The following is a 12305-nucleotide window of genomic DNA, read 5'->3' as shown; positions in this document are numbered from 1 at the left end:
TGCTTTGATGATGTTGATTGATTTGATTTATTTTTTTTAAGTATTTATCTGGGAAAGAGTCTAAAGTTTGGAATGGGAACATTATTTTTAGAATTTTAACGGGTCATATTGATCTATAGTTTTGTTATTTTTAATATAGATTTTGATTACTAAAATTGATAATTATGCTGATAATGATAGTGAAGATGGTTTTAATGATGACAAGGATGAAGATGAGATAGAGAAGAAGATAGACTAGTGTACGCTGGCTTTGAAACCGATTATGATGATAGTATGGTAATAATGTTGTTTGATTTGTTTGATGATGTTGAATGATTTGATATTGCCCTTTCAATGTACATTTGGAAAAGAAATAGAACTTTGGAATGGGAACATTATTTTTAAAGTTTTAACGCGCGCGCGGAGCACATTCATCTATAACAATATTTTTAATATTGATTTTGATTAATGAAATTGATAATGTTGATGATGAAGATGGTTTTAATGATGGCAAGGATGAAGATGGTATATGGCAGAAAATATAGCACGTTGGCTTCAAAATCAGTAACATTGATATTGTTGTTTGATTTGTTTGGTGATTCTAATTGATTTGATGTTTTTATAATTAAGCATACATCTGGGGAACAAATTATCTAAAGTTTGCAATTTTTAAAAATTTCAACGGGCCATACTCATCCATATGTAGTCTTATTATATATTTTTAATATAAGTTTTGATTAATTAATAAAATTGATATGGGCTTTGCCGATGAAGATGGTTTAATGATGAATGATGATAATATGATGACAAAGTTGTTTGGTTTCTTTGATGATGGTGATTGATTCGATTTTTTTTTTTTTTTCATTGAAATTTATTTGATATTAGTCTAAAAGTTTGTGTTAATCTTTTGAATGAAGCACATGGGAAATGTAACGAATTTGTATTAATCTATATATAAATCAGAGGCGTATTTTTCATGCATTTTTTTGTCAGAGTAAATAGAATCCAAAATTAAATATTTTTTAAAAATAATCATTTACTGCAAACTTCACTGCAAATAGTGTTATAAAATGGCTTATGTGTGCAACCTAATTTACTCTAATAAATAGTAAAATAAGATTGATATTTTTTATTATAAAATTTTCTTGTAAATACTAATATATATAATATTAGCCACAAAGAGAAGAATATATTATTGGTGAGGATAAATGTTTCCGATATAATAAAATAAAGTAGAAGTTTTCTGCTAATAAGATTGATCGTGATAACCGTATCTTCAAGACCAATCTTCACTTCACTATTGGTTTTTTTTTCTTTTATAGAAATAGTATCATTTGTGACTATATTGTTTAAGAGCTAGAGTTCATTATAAATATGTAATTTTTTTATTATGATAATATTGTCTCTAAATCAACATTACATCTAATACTAATTTTGTCACTAATGTGTACAGTATTGTCATATAATGTTGTTAATTTAATAATGTAATTGCTTGAATAATAATAAATTTAGGAAATTTTAATATTAAAACACAATTATAAAATTAGTGATTATCCTAAACTATTTTTCAATTAAAATTTTCAAATCAAGTACGTACTCCACTATGCAATAATTTGTTTCCTAAAAATTAATCAAAATTAAAATCAATTATTTAGTTTGGGAGATATTAAAATTTTAATTTAGTCCTAAATATAAAATATTCAAAGAATACGAAATACTAAAACTAAAAAAATAAAATAAAAAGAAAAAAGTTATGGTACGTAGCATGTGGGTATCCACTCCAAGCACCCATTGTTTGGGTTGTAGTGTCCGTGCATTGATCATGGCACCATGAAAGCAAAATATTGATTATATTATCAAAATTTAATTAATTATACAAGACTTAATGCGCTAGAGGAGCAGATTTCACCGGTGATTCAGAGCGGAGTAGTTATCTACTCCTCCTCTTGGTTTGGGAAGGCCTTTGGTTTCAAATGGTAGTGTTTGTCGACCTAGCATCTCCTTCTCCCGGTTCTCTTTATTTCCGTCCAGTTTTTTCTTCATTTATCTACTCACTTTTGGTGAGGGTCTGTTGTTTTTTTTTTGTTTTTTTGCTTTCATTTTGTTCTGTACTTCTATTCTTTACTTTTTTAATAAAACAGTGATTTATCCAATTTTTTTTTAAAAAAATTATTAAGTAAAGAGAAAAGTTATATCATTTACTACCTTAACAAATTTACTTGCCCTTGTCGTAATTAAAAAGATTAATATTATTTATATCACAATCAATATCACATACAAAATACCATAAGATAACATTTAAGAAATAATTCGCTAGATAATGCTGTTTTACATCACTAATATTTTTCCATCAATAAATACCCTATATATATCTTCCACTTAGTGTAAACCAAATCCTTTAATTTGCTTCTCAATAAACCACTCTTTTGGTAATTGTGATTCCTTCTTATTTTTACAGTTGATAGAAGATTAATTAACCATCTTGTTTGATATATATCCTTGCAGGTTTTGATATAAACACACAAAAACACACATGATCGCTTTCTGTTGGTTGATATTTTATCTATATTCAGCATGAATCATTTTGTTGCATCATGTATGTCTTTCTATCGACGTGGCTTGTTCGTGTGGTAGCTTCGTTCTATATAGCATTACTCTTACTCTTTAGTAATGATGGTCTTGGCCATGATGATTTGCCCTATAATAGAGTATAGAAATTGGGTGGCGTGGCAACTTTAGTTGCAGCCCTTGATTCGTGTTTATCCATGCAAAAGAACAGAGGGCAAGATCTGAGCCTTTTTTTCTTCTTCTTAAAGCATTTGTTTTTTTGCTATTTTTTTGATATCATCAAGCTTGATGTAATCTACAGATGGACACCAGAGAAGCTATAAAAATTGAAGCCTTTGTGGCTTTGAAAGAGTTCCAATGTACATGTTATTGTTAGTGTTCATCTTGTAATATGAGTGCTCTTACTCCCTTTAAATTGATCCAAATGAGTACCATTTAATTTAATTTAATTTTATGTTTTTTTCTTTTGAGTATTTCTGCAGGATTAGGATGTGTCTCTACCATTACTGAAGTGCTTGTTCCAGGTCTCCTTTTCTTGATATCCACCATATTTCTTCTTACTATGAAACCACAATAAGTCTTCCTGTATACACTGTACAAATTTAGTTGGTTCTTCTTTCTCAATTTTTAGTATGTTCCTGACTCGATCGGTTTAATGATAATCACTTTATCATAAGTTCAGGAAAGGCCCACTTCTGTGTCAAAAGGATTCATTGTTGTCTTTGTTACTTTTGATGCTTGGTTTCAGGTTTCTAGCATAATTGTGGTTTCCGAAAGTTCAAATCATATTTCTTGTTAGGCCCCAAATTTGACCCTGATATCTTCCATTGTTTGCCCCTCTTCCAAGTAAAACAAGATACTGATAAATATTGGAGAAGAGAAAGGAGAATTAGCAACAATCAGGATACTGAACTTCGTTCTATGTTTGATGAAATACCAAGAGAGAGATTAAGCAAATATAGAGAAAAAAAACAGAAGACTTTTCAAGGATTTCACACTAGCCAACTAGCTTCACTCTTGCCATTCATATATATATATATAACACCCTAACTATTCTTCTATTGGCCAGCACACACAACCAGAGATATGTTCTCCACTAAGTCATTAATAAAATACTTAAAACACTCAAAAGAGATAGCATAAGTCAAAAGGGTTAAGCTTCTTCTCAGACCCCGAATCCAGCTACCATGCTTAGCCTCCATTCTTCTATCCTTCTCGATTGCAGACAATGCACGACCCAAATCCACACCATCTTCAATCAACATCAACACCCCCTCTTGATTGAGACAATCTCATCCCAAGCAAGCCTCTGAACCTCACAAACTTCTCAGTGAGCAATGGTTTGGTGAAGATGTCGGCGATCTGGTCATCAGTGCTGCAATGACGCAAAGAGATTGCTCCTTCTGATACTAATCCTCGGATGAAGTGATATCTCACGTCTATGTGCTTCGTCTGACCATGGTGTGTAAGATTTTTGGCCACAATAATGGCTGAGAGATTATCAACCCATAATTTAGTAGGTTCTGAGCATGGTTTCCCACAATCTTGTAACACTCTCCTCAGCCAAACAACTTGACAAGCTGCTGTCGTGGATGCAATATACTCTGCTTCGGTTGTGGAGAGAGCCACAACCTCCTGCTTTCGAGATCCCCAAGAGACAGGACTTGAGCCTAATTTGAAGAATACTCCAGTTGTGCCCTTCCGATCAGCCTTGGAACCTCCCCAATCGCTGTCGGAGAAAGCCTCCAGTTCACCATCATCTCCCCGTGAATACCACAGACCCAAACTTTTGGTTCCTGCGAGATATCTCACAACTCGCTTTGCAGCAATGAATTGAATTTTTCTTGGTTGATTCATGAATCTAGATAGATAGTTAACTGGAAAAACAATGTCTGGTCTGGTGTGTGTAACATAGAGCAACTTCCCAATCAAACTCCTATAGATCCCTGGGTTTGAGAACTTTTCATTGTCATCATCTTCAAGCTTTTCATTTACTGATAATGGTGTACTCACGTGTTTGCAAAGCTTCATGATCATGTGAACTAATAAATCATCAATGTATTTACTGTGAAATGAAATAACCATCGAATTCGCTTCACCTCTAATCGAGAAAATAGCTCATTAAACCCAAGTCCGTCATCTTGAAAGTATTCATCATGTCATGCTTGAATTGAGCTAATAAATCAGAACAAGAACTTGTGTATATAATATCGTCTACATAAAGACTAATAAGCAGCAATTCACCATTCATGCCCTACTTCCTATATAATGTGTGTTCACTCTCACTCTTGACAAATCCAAGCTCCTTGAAATGTTGATCAGTACGGAATACCCGAGGCCTCAGGCACTGCCTCAATCCAGTATAGGGGCCTTCTTCAATCTATAAACTAGATGTTCTTCAACCTTTTTCACATAACCCTCAAGGCTGAGTGACATATACTTCCTCTGTATTTCTCCATTCAAGAAGGCTGATTTCACATCAAAGTGAAACACTTCCCACCTCGCATGAGTTTGCTAGAGCTAGGATTAATCTAAGCGTTTCAATCACGAGCCCCTTTGGTGAGAACACCTCAACATAATCAATCCCTTGAGTTTGTGGAGTAACCCTTAGCCACTATTACGGCTTTATGCTCTGTACCTCTCCTTTTTCATTGAATTTGGTCTTAAAAATCCACTTAAGACCAATCTGGACTCTTCTCTGCAGACTCATATAACTCCCATGTATTGTTGCTTGTTATTGATTCCATTTTCGAATTCATAGCTTCTTGCCATTCTTTACTCTTCACGACTTCCTCAGTACTCACTTGGATCGAGCAACATGCATAGCAAATGTGCATGAATTGTATACATCTGTAAGCAACTTGGTCTTTCTCGGAGGAGTTCCATCAGTAAGAGCCACTCGAGACTTTTGAGACATCAACGGCATCAACGTAGCTAACACGTATCTCAGTCTCCACTCCTTCACTTGATGTCCTGACAGAGATTGGAGAAGATAGAGGATGATTTACATGCTCCTCCTTATCTTCTTCAAACTCCAATGCCTGTACATTTGATTTAGGCCCTTCCCAACACCAACAAGACCCTTCATGGAAGACAACATCTCTATTGATGATGATTTTGCCTGTCACTGGATTGAACAACCTGTATGCCTTGGATTCTAAAGAGTATCCAGTGAATATACATCTTTCTGATCTCTCATCAAGTTTGTGTAATTTCTGGGAGGGAATTAAAGCAAAGGCAATGCAACCAAATACTTTTAAATAACTCACCACAGGCTTGACTCCATGCATTGCTTCATAAGGTGTCTTCGTTTGTAATGCTTGTGTAGGTGATCTATTATATTGATCAAATACACTGCTGTTGAGACAGCTTCACTCCAAAACCTTGTCGGAAGATTTCCAGTCTTGAGCAAAGCCTGAGCCATCTCCACCACTGTCCGATTCTTGCGCTCCACTACACCATTCTGTTGAGGTGTATACGGAGTTGTGTACTCCCTTTTGATGCCATGATTATTACAGTAGTTCTGGAACTCAGCTGAGGAGAATTCACCACCACGATCACTCCTCACCACCTTGAGCTTTCTTCCTAATTGCCTTTCCACCAGAGCATGATACTTGTGGAAAACCTTGAAGGCCTCTGACTTGTTCTTCAGGAGATACACCCAGCACCACCTGCTATAATCATCTACAAACAAATAAAAATATTTATTAGCACCCAAAGAAGCTTCACTCATAGGACCACACAAGTCCATATGCACCAGCTGCAACACTGAATTGGATCTTCGGGAAACTCCTGATGGAAAGCTAGCTCTAACTTGCTTTGTAATAGCACATTCTTCACACTGTCTGGGTTGCTTCAACTCAGGTATCCCAATTGCCATTTTCTTGTGAGCCATGAACTGCAATCCTTTATAATTGAGATGCCCGAGTCTCAAATGCCATAATTCACTCAAGTCTTGCCCAGCAGCCATCACATTTACCCTTCCAATGCTTGCAATGTCTAAAGGATACATATTGTTCCTTGTTTTCTGCACAGTTATCACATGCTTTTGGCTCCGTTCATCTCTTATAATGCACTTGTCTTCCTTGAAAGCCACAGAGTAGCCTCTTGATGTCAACTGTCCGACACTCAAGAGATTGTGCGCAAGATCAGGGATATACTGAACCTTCTGCAGTTGCTTTTGCTCTCCATCTTGATTGTGAATTTCCACAGTTCCCACACCGTGAACAATCATTTCTTTATCAACCCCAAGCTTCACACTCTCCCTCAGAGATTCATCCAAAGAGCAAAAAATCTTCTTGTTCCCTGTCATGTGATTAGAGCAGCCGCTGTCAATAAGCCAGGTGGATGCTCTATCAACTTTCGGAGAACTGCTAGCCATGAACAAACAGCTAGTGTCTTGTTCCTCAGTAACCATGTTTGCTTCCTTCTCTTGCTGTTTCTCTCTTAACCACCAATTAGCCTTCACATGCCCGAACTTCTTACAGTGAAAACACTGTACGTTGCTTCTGTTCTCATATCCTCTTCCTCTAGCTCCTCGATCTCCTCTTCCTCTACCACGAGCAGGGTATCTTCCTCGTTCTCTACCTTCACCAAGAGAGCTGCTTGAGCTTGAGCTTGCACCTTTGTGATGGTGAGAACCAGCGCCCTCTCCTTGCACATGTAAAGCCTTCTCACCTTGCTTTACAAGACCCCGATTCACACGAATCTCATGAGCCTGTAATGACCCACACAGCTCATCCAGAGAGTGCGTTGTAATATCCTTCAACTCCTCAATAGCAACTTCTACAAAGTCAAACTTAGGATGCAAACTCCTGAGCAACTTCGCCACCACATCTTCTTCACTGAGCTTATGCCCAAGCCCACGAACCTGGTTCACAATAGATAGCACCCTCGAACAGTAATCTTGTATACTTTCATTCTCTTCCATTTGAAGTACCTCGAAGCTTTGTCTGAGCGATTGCTTCCTTACTGAAGCCACCTTCGTGATTCCCTGGTAGTGCTTCTGGATCAAGACCCAAGCTGCGTGAGCTGTCTCCTCCTCCGCGATTCGATCAAGTATTGGCTCATCCACGGCTTGTTGGATGATACTCAGTGCCTTGGCATCTCGTTTCCTGTTCTCCTTATCAACAGCTTCATCCTTGGTCTCGGCAAAACCCTTCTCCACGAGCTCCTATAGCTCTTGTGATCGGAACACCGTCTTCATGCGAAGACTCCGCCTACCGTAGTCTTGCCCCCTGAAGACCAACACCGAGGGCTGTGAGAGTACCACAGGACTGTCCGCCATGACTCCTTGCTTCAAGCTCTGATACCAGTTTGTTGGAGAAGAGAGAGGAGAATCAGCAACAATCAGGATACTGAACTTCGTTCTATGTTTGATGAAATGCCAAGAGAGAGATTAAGCAAATCCAGAGAAAAAAAAAAATAGAAGACTTTTCAAGGATTTCACATTAGCCAACTAGCTTCACTCTTGCCATTCATATATATATATATATATATATATATATATATATATATATATATATATTAAGTCAAAAAAAGTAACTCCACTAACATGAGCATACATGCTCTCATTGGCCAAGATTAACACCCTAACTATTCTTCTATTGGCCGAAAGACACAACCCCGAGATATGTTCTCCACCAAGTCATTAATAAAATACTTAAAACACTCAAAAGAGATAGCATAAGTCAAAAGGGTTAAGCTTCTTCTCGGACTCGAATCCAGCTACCATGCTTAGCCTCCATTCTTCTATCCTCCTCAATTGCAGACAACGCACAACCCAAATCCACACCGTCTTCAATCAACATCAACAATTAATAAACTCCGTGTGATGCACCGTGAAGGCCCAGATGACACCCCATTTCACACTTTACTTGCTGAAGGCCTAGTAGATGGACCTGTTGATGTCTGTGAGTTAAATATTGCACTTTTCATTGCATTTGAGCTTGCTGTATCACAAGCATTTCTCAGGTTTAATTAACTTCTGCAGGTCTCTGTGTCTCATGGCAGTCAACCCTTTACAGAAAATGGTGAGTTTCATGGTTTTTCTTCAACAAAATCATTATGGGTTTTATCACATAGTGCTTCTTTCTTATATGATTTCTGTTTTCCTCATAGAAAGCCATATAATTTCAGGAGAGATCCTTCTCCCGTTGGGTCGTGTGGCAAAAGACTAGTTTTGACTTTTATGCTTCTCATTTATCTAGATCTTGATATGCATGAATCTTTCTTTGGTATTTTTTTAACTAGTGGCCATTTTTTTATTATACTTTCACTGTAAACTATGTCCAAGAATGGTATGGGTTTTGTATGTTTTTTAAATCATATGTCAGATTATGAAATATGCTAGTAGCCATCCAATTGCCAATCTAATCATAGCCAATCTAATGCTAAAATCCTAGCCAAGCTAATTCCACACTCTATTTGTATGACTAGGAATCCCATTCGTTGACATATACCCATTAATGTCGATTGCAATGTATAACCCCTTTAGAATGGTTTGAATTCTAGTGTATAACCACATTAGTAGTGTACGAATTCATGATTTCACAAGTCAGATTTAACCATATTTGTCCAAAAAATTCATTTGTCAAGTATAAGATTTTATTTTATGGTTTAATACAAAAATAGGCATCACCATTAATACAAAAATAGTAGTTAAGTTGATTTTTTTACCTGTTTGTTTGTCCATATTATAACTGTCTTCCTGTTCTGCATTATGTTGGGGCCTTCATCTAAGTCACATGTCTGATTTAATCTGATTGTTGGTTTTCTAGTGATCATACACTTGGAAGTGTTTGGCCTTCATCTAAATCACACATTTTTTGGCTGCTTTATTATTTTTATCGAGTTATTTTATTCTCCTGTGATGTAGCAGACATAATTTGTGTTATATTTATGGAGCTAAGTTCTTCTCTTTAGTTACCAGTTATGCAGCTTGTAATAACTTTTGTTTTGTTTGTTGCGATTTATATCACCCATCTACTGTTTTTCAACCTTTATTAAAGTATTTGTTTTGTAAAACTTGACTGATGAAAGATTTCTCAGGTTTTGCCACACATTAAAGTATTATGTCACTGGGCCTCGTTTCTTTTGAGTATGTCGACCCTGTAAATTTTTCTCAAGTTTCTCCACATCTGTGGGACCCGATGAAAGATTTCTTAGGTTTCTCAGGTTTCTCCAGCTCTAAGGGGACTAAAGGAAGGCTGCAGATTTTCTGGGTTCCATCATTTCTGTATTCACAAATTTTTGTATTCGTCAGTGGGACATTGTTTGTTGGGTATTAGAAAGTTGTATAAATTGACTATTGTATATATTCATCAATGGGACATTGATTGTTATTGTTAGTGCAACCGCACTATTTATTGGCATGATTTGACACCTAGACCAAGTGACGTGGCAACCAAGATGACAAGACATAATTGATGATGTGGCAAACATTGTGACATGGCAAGGAGACTTGGAGTGCAAGGCAAACATCTTGAAGATCTTGGTGGAGCTATTTTTAGTAAGTTTATAACATGGAGGCAAATATCTTGAAGATCATGGTGAAGCTATCTTAAAGATCTTGGTGGAGTTATTTTTGGCAATGCATTACAACTTAAAGACAAGATTATATCAAGACCATACTTAGAGAGATATGATTGAAGACTAAAAATGGTGGAGCTTAATTAAAGAAAGATCTATTCATGGTGTGAATGAAGGAGATATGATTTGAAGAATCCTTGATGAAGATTGATTGAAGTTTATTAACGGCAAGATTTGAAGACCAAACTTGGGTGAATTGAAGATCAAGTTTGGAGAATCTTTGAAGACCAAATTTAGGTGGATTGAAGACTAAGTTTGGCAAGTTTCATTGAAGACGCACAAGGACGTGCGCCCCTTACGAGGGGACTGCGTGATGAGGAACTGAGGAGGTAGGCTAGTTGCCGGGAGTCGGGATCGGGAGATTTGGCTGTATCGACTCGGACTAAGCATGACCGGGAGGTTGATGGGTCTTGAGGTTGTCCGCAACATAACCAGAACTCAGTCAAGTCAGCAGTCAGGGCTATGTTGCAACTTATGTTACAACAGGAATTGCAACAGCTAATTTCGGAAGGTTTCTAAATTAGTAGCCGAGGAGATTCTAAAAGAGGTATGTGCTATATTTGGGACGTTGAGGCGTCTATATAAGCTACCTTGCTCGTAGATTGTAGGTGTGACTCTTGAGTGATTCTTGGAGGAGAGTGTGTGAGCACCAAACAATCTAGAGAGGGTAGTGATCTTTATTGTTGAGAGTGTGAGTGACAAGTGTTTGTACTCATCTATTTTTACCTCTTTTAGTGGATTGTTTATCTCCGGGCTTGGCCCCCCAGACGTAGGCGAGTGGACGCCGAACTGGGTTACCAACGTTGTGTGTCTCCTTGTGTTTGTTTATGTGCTCTTTCTTTATTGGTTTGTGTGAGACTTCTATGAGAGCCTTGGTCGCCATTTTCACTTTTGTTTCAAAGTCGGCGAGGTCCTAACAAGTTCCATTGATGGCCGGAAAAGAAGGAGCTTCCGTCACACGACCATCGTTGCTAAATGGATCCAACTATCTATATTGGAAGGCACGCATGAAGGCGTTTATTAAATCCATAGATGAGAGTGCATGGATTGCCGTAGAAGAAGGATGGTCTCCCTCCTACTCTAGTTGATGAAGACAAGAACGTGATCATGAAGAAGAAAAGCGGTTGAGTGTCAAGACATGCGCAGCTAATGCCAATGGGAAAGCTTTCAATGCAATCTTTGGAGGAGTTGATGAGAACCATTTCAAGTATATTGTAACATGCGAGTGTGCCAAGAAAGCTTGGGAGATTCTTCAAACCATACATGAAGGTACCAACTTGGTAAGAGAATCCAAACTTCAATTGTTAACAACTATGTTTGAAAATCTCATGATGGGAGAAGATGAGACGATAGCCATGTTCAATGCCAAATTGATGGACATTGCAAATCAAGCCTATCAGCTTGGCAAGGAGTACTCGGATAAAAAGCTAGTCCGGAAGGCTCTTAGATCACTCCCAAGAAGATTTGATGCAAAAATCTCGGCAATAGAAGAAGCAAGAGATATTTCAACTATGAAACCGGATGAGTCGATGGGGTTTTTGCAAGCATATGAGATGAACCTTAATCCCTGAAAGAAGAATAGAAGATATAGCCTTGAAGGTTGAAGAAATAAAAATGTATGAGTTACAACATGCGTTATAATGTAAGATGAAGACGTAAGAGGATAGAGAAATTGTTTTTCTTGTTAAGAAAGATGCATGACATGCTCAGAAGATACAAGACACAAGGCAAGAAATTTCAAATAAAAGATGGTCTAAATAAAGAAAAGGAAGAAGTCGAAGATCATCACAAAAAGGAAGAAATTGAAGATCGCCCCATGAAGATCAAGTGTAGAGAATATGGAGGCTTTTGGGCACTATCATGCCGATTGTACTAATACTCTCGTAAAAGAAAGGAAAAATCACTCGAATGCTAGATGGAGTGATGACTCGATGGTAGCATCAAGAAGACGATGAAGGAAGTCCGAGCAACCATCATACGCCCTTTCCCTCGCGTGATGAATGGATCCACACTGCTGCAGTAATATGTTGCAACATCGCCTACAACATCCACCGAAAACCGATAGTGAGTACAAAGTGAGGTAACAGAAAATGATCTTCGCACAAGCTATAAACTCATAATGAATGATTTAATGATATGATGTTACAAAACCAACGCTTGGAGGAAGA

The sequence above is a fragment of the Dioscorea cayenensis genome, chromosome 14 (assembly GCF_009730915.1).
Source record: "Dioscorea cayenensis subsp. rotundata cultivar TDr96_F1 chromosome 14, TDr96_F1_v2_PseudoChromosome.rev07_lg8_w22 25.fasta, whole genome shotgun sequence".
NCBI classification, from domain to species: Eukaryota; Viridiplantae; Streptophyta; class Magnoliopsida; order Dioscoreales; family Dioscoreaceae; genus Dioscorea; species Dioscorea cayenensis.
The sequence above is the reverse complement of the archived record's forward strand: the minus strand, read 5'-3'. Positions refer to the sequence as shown.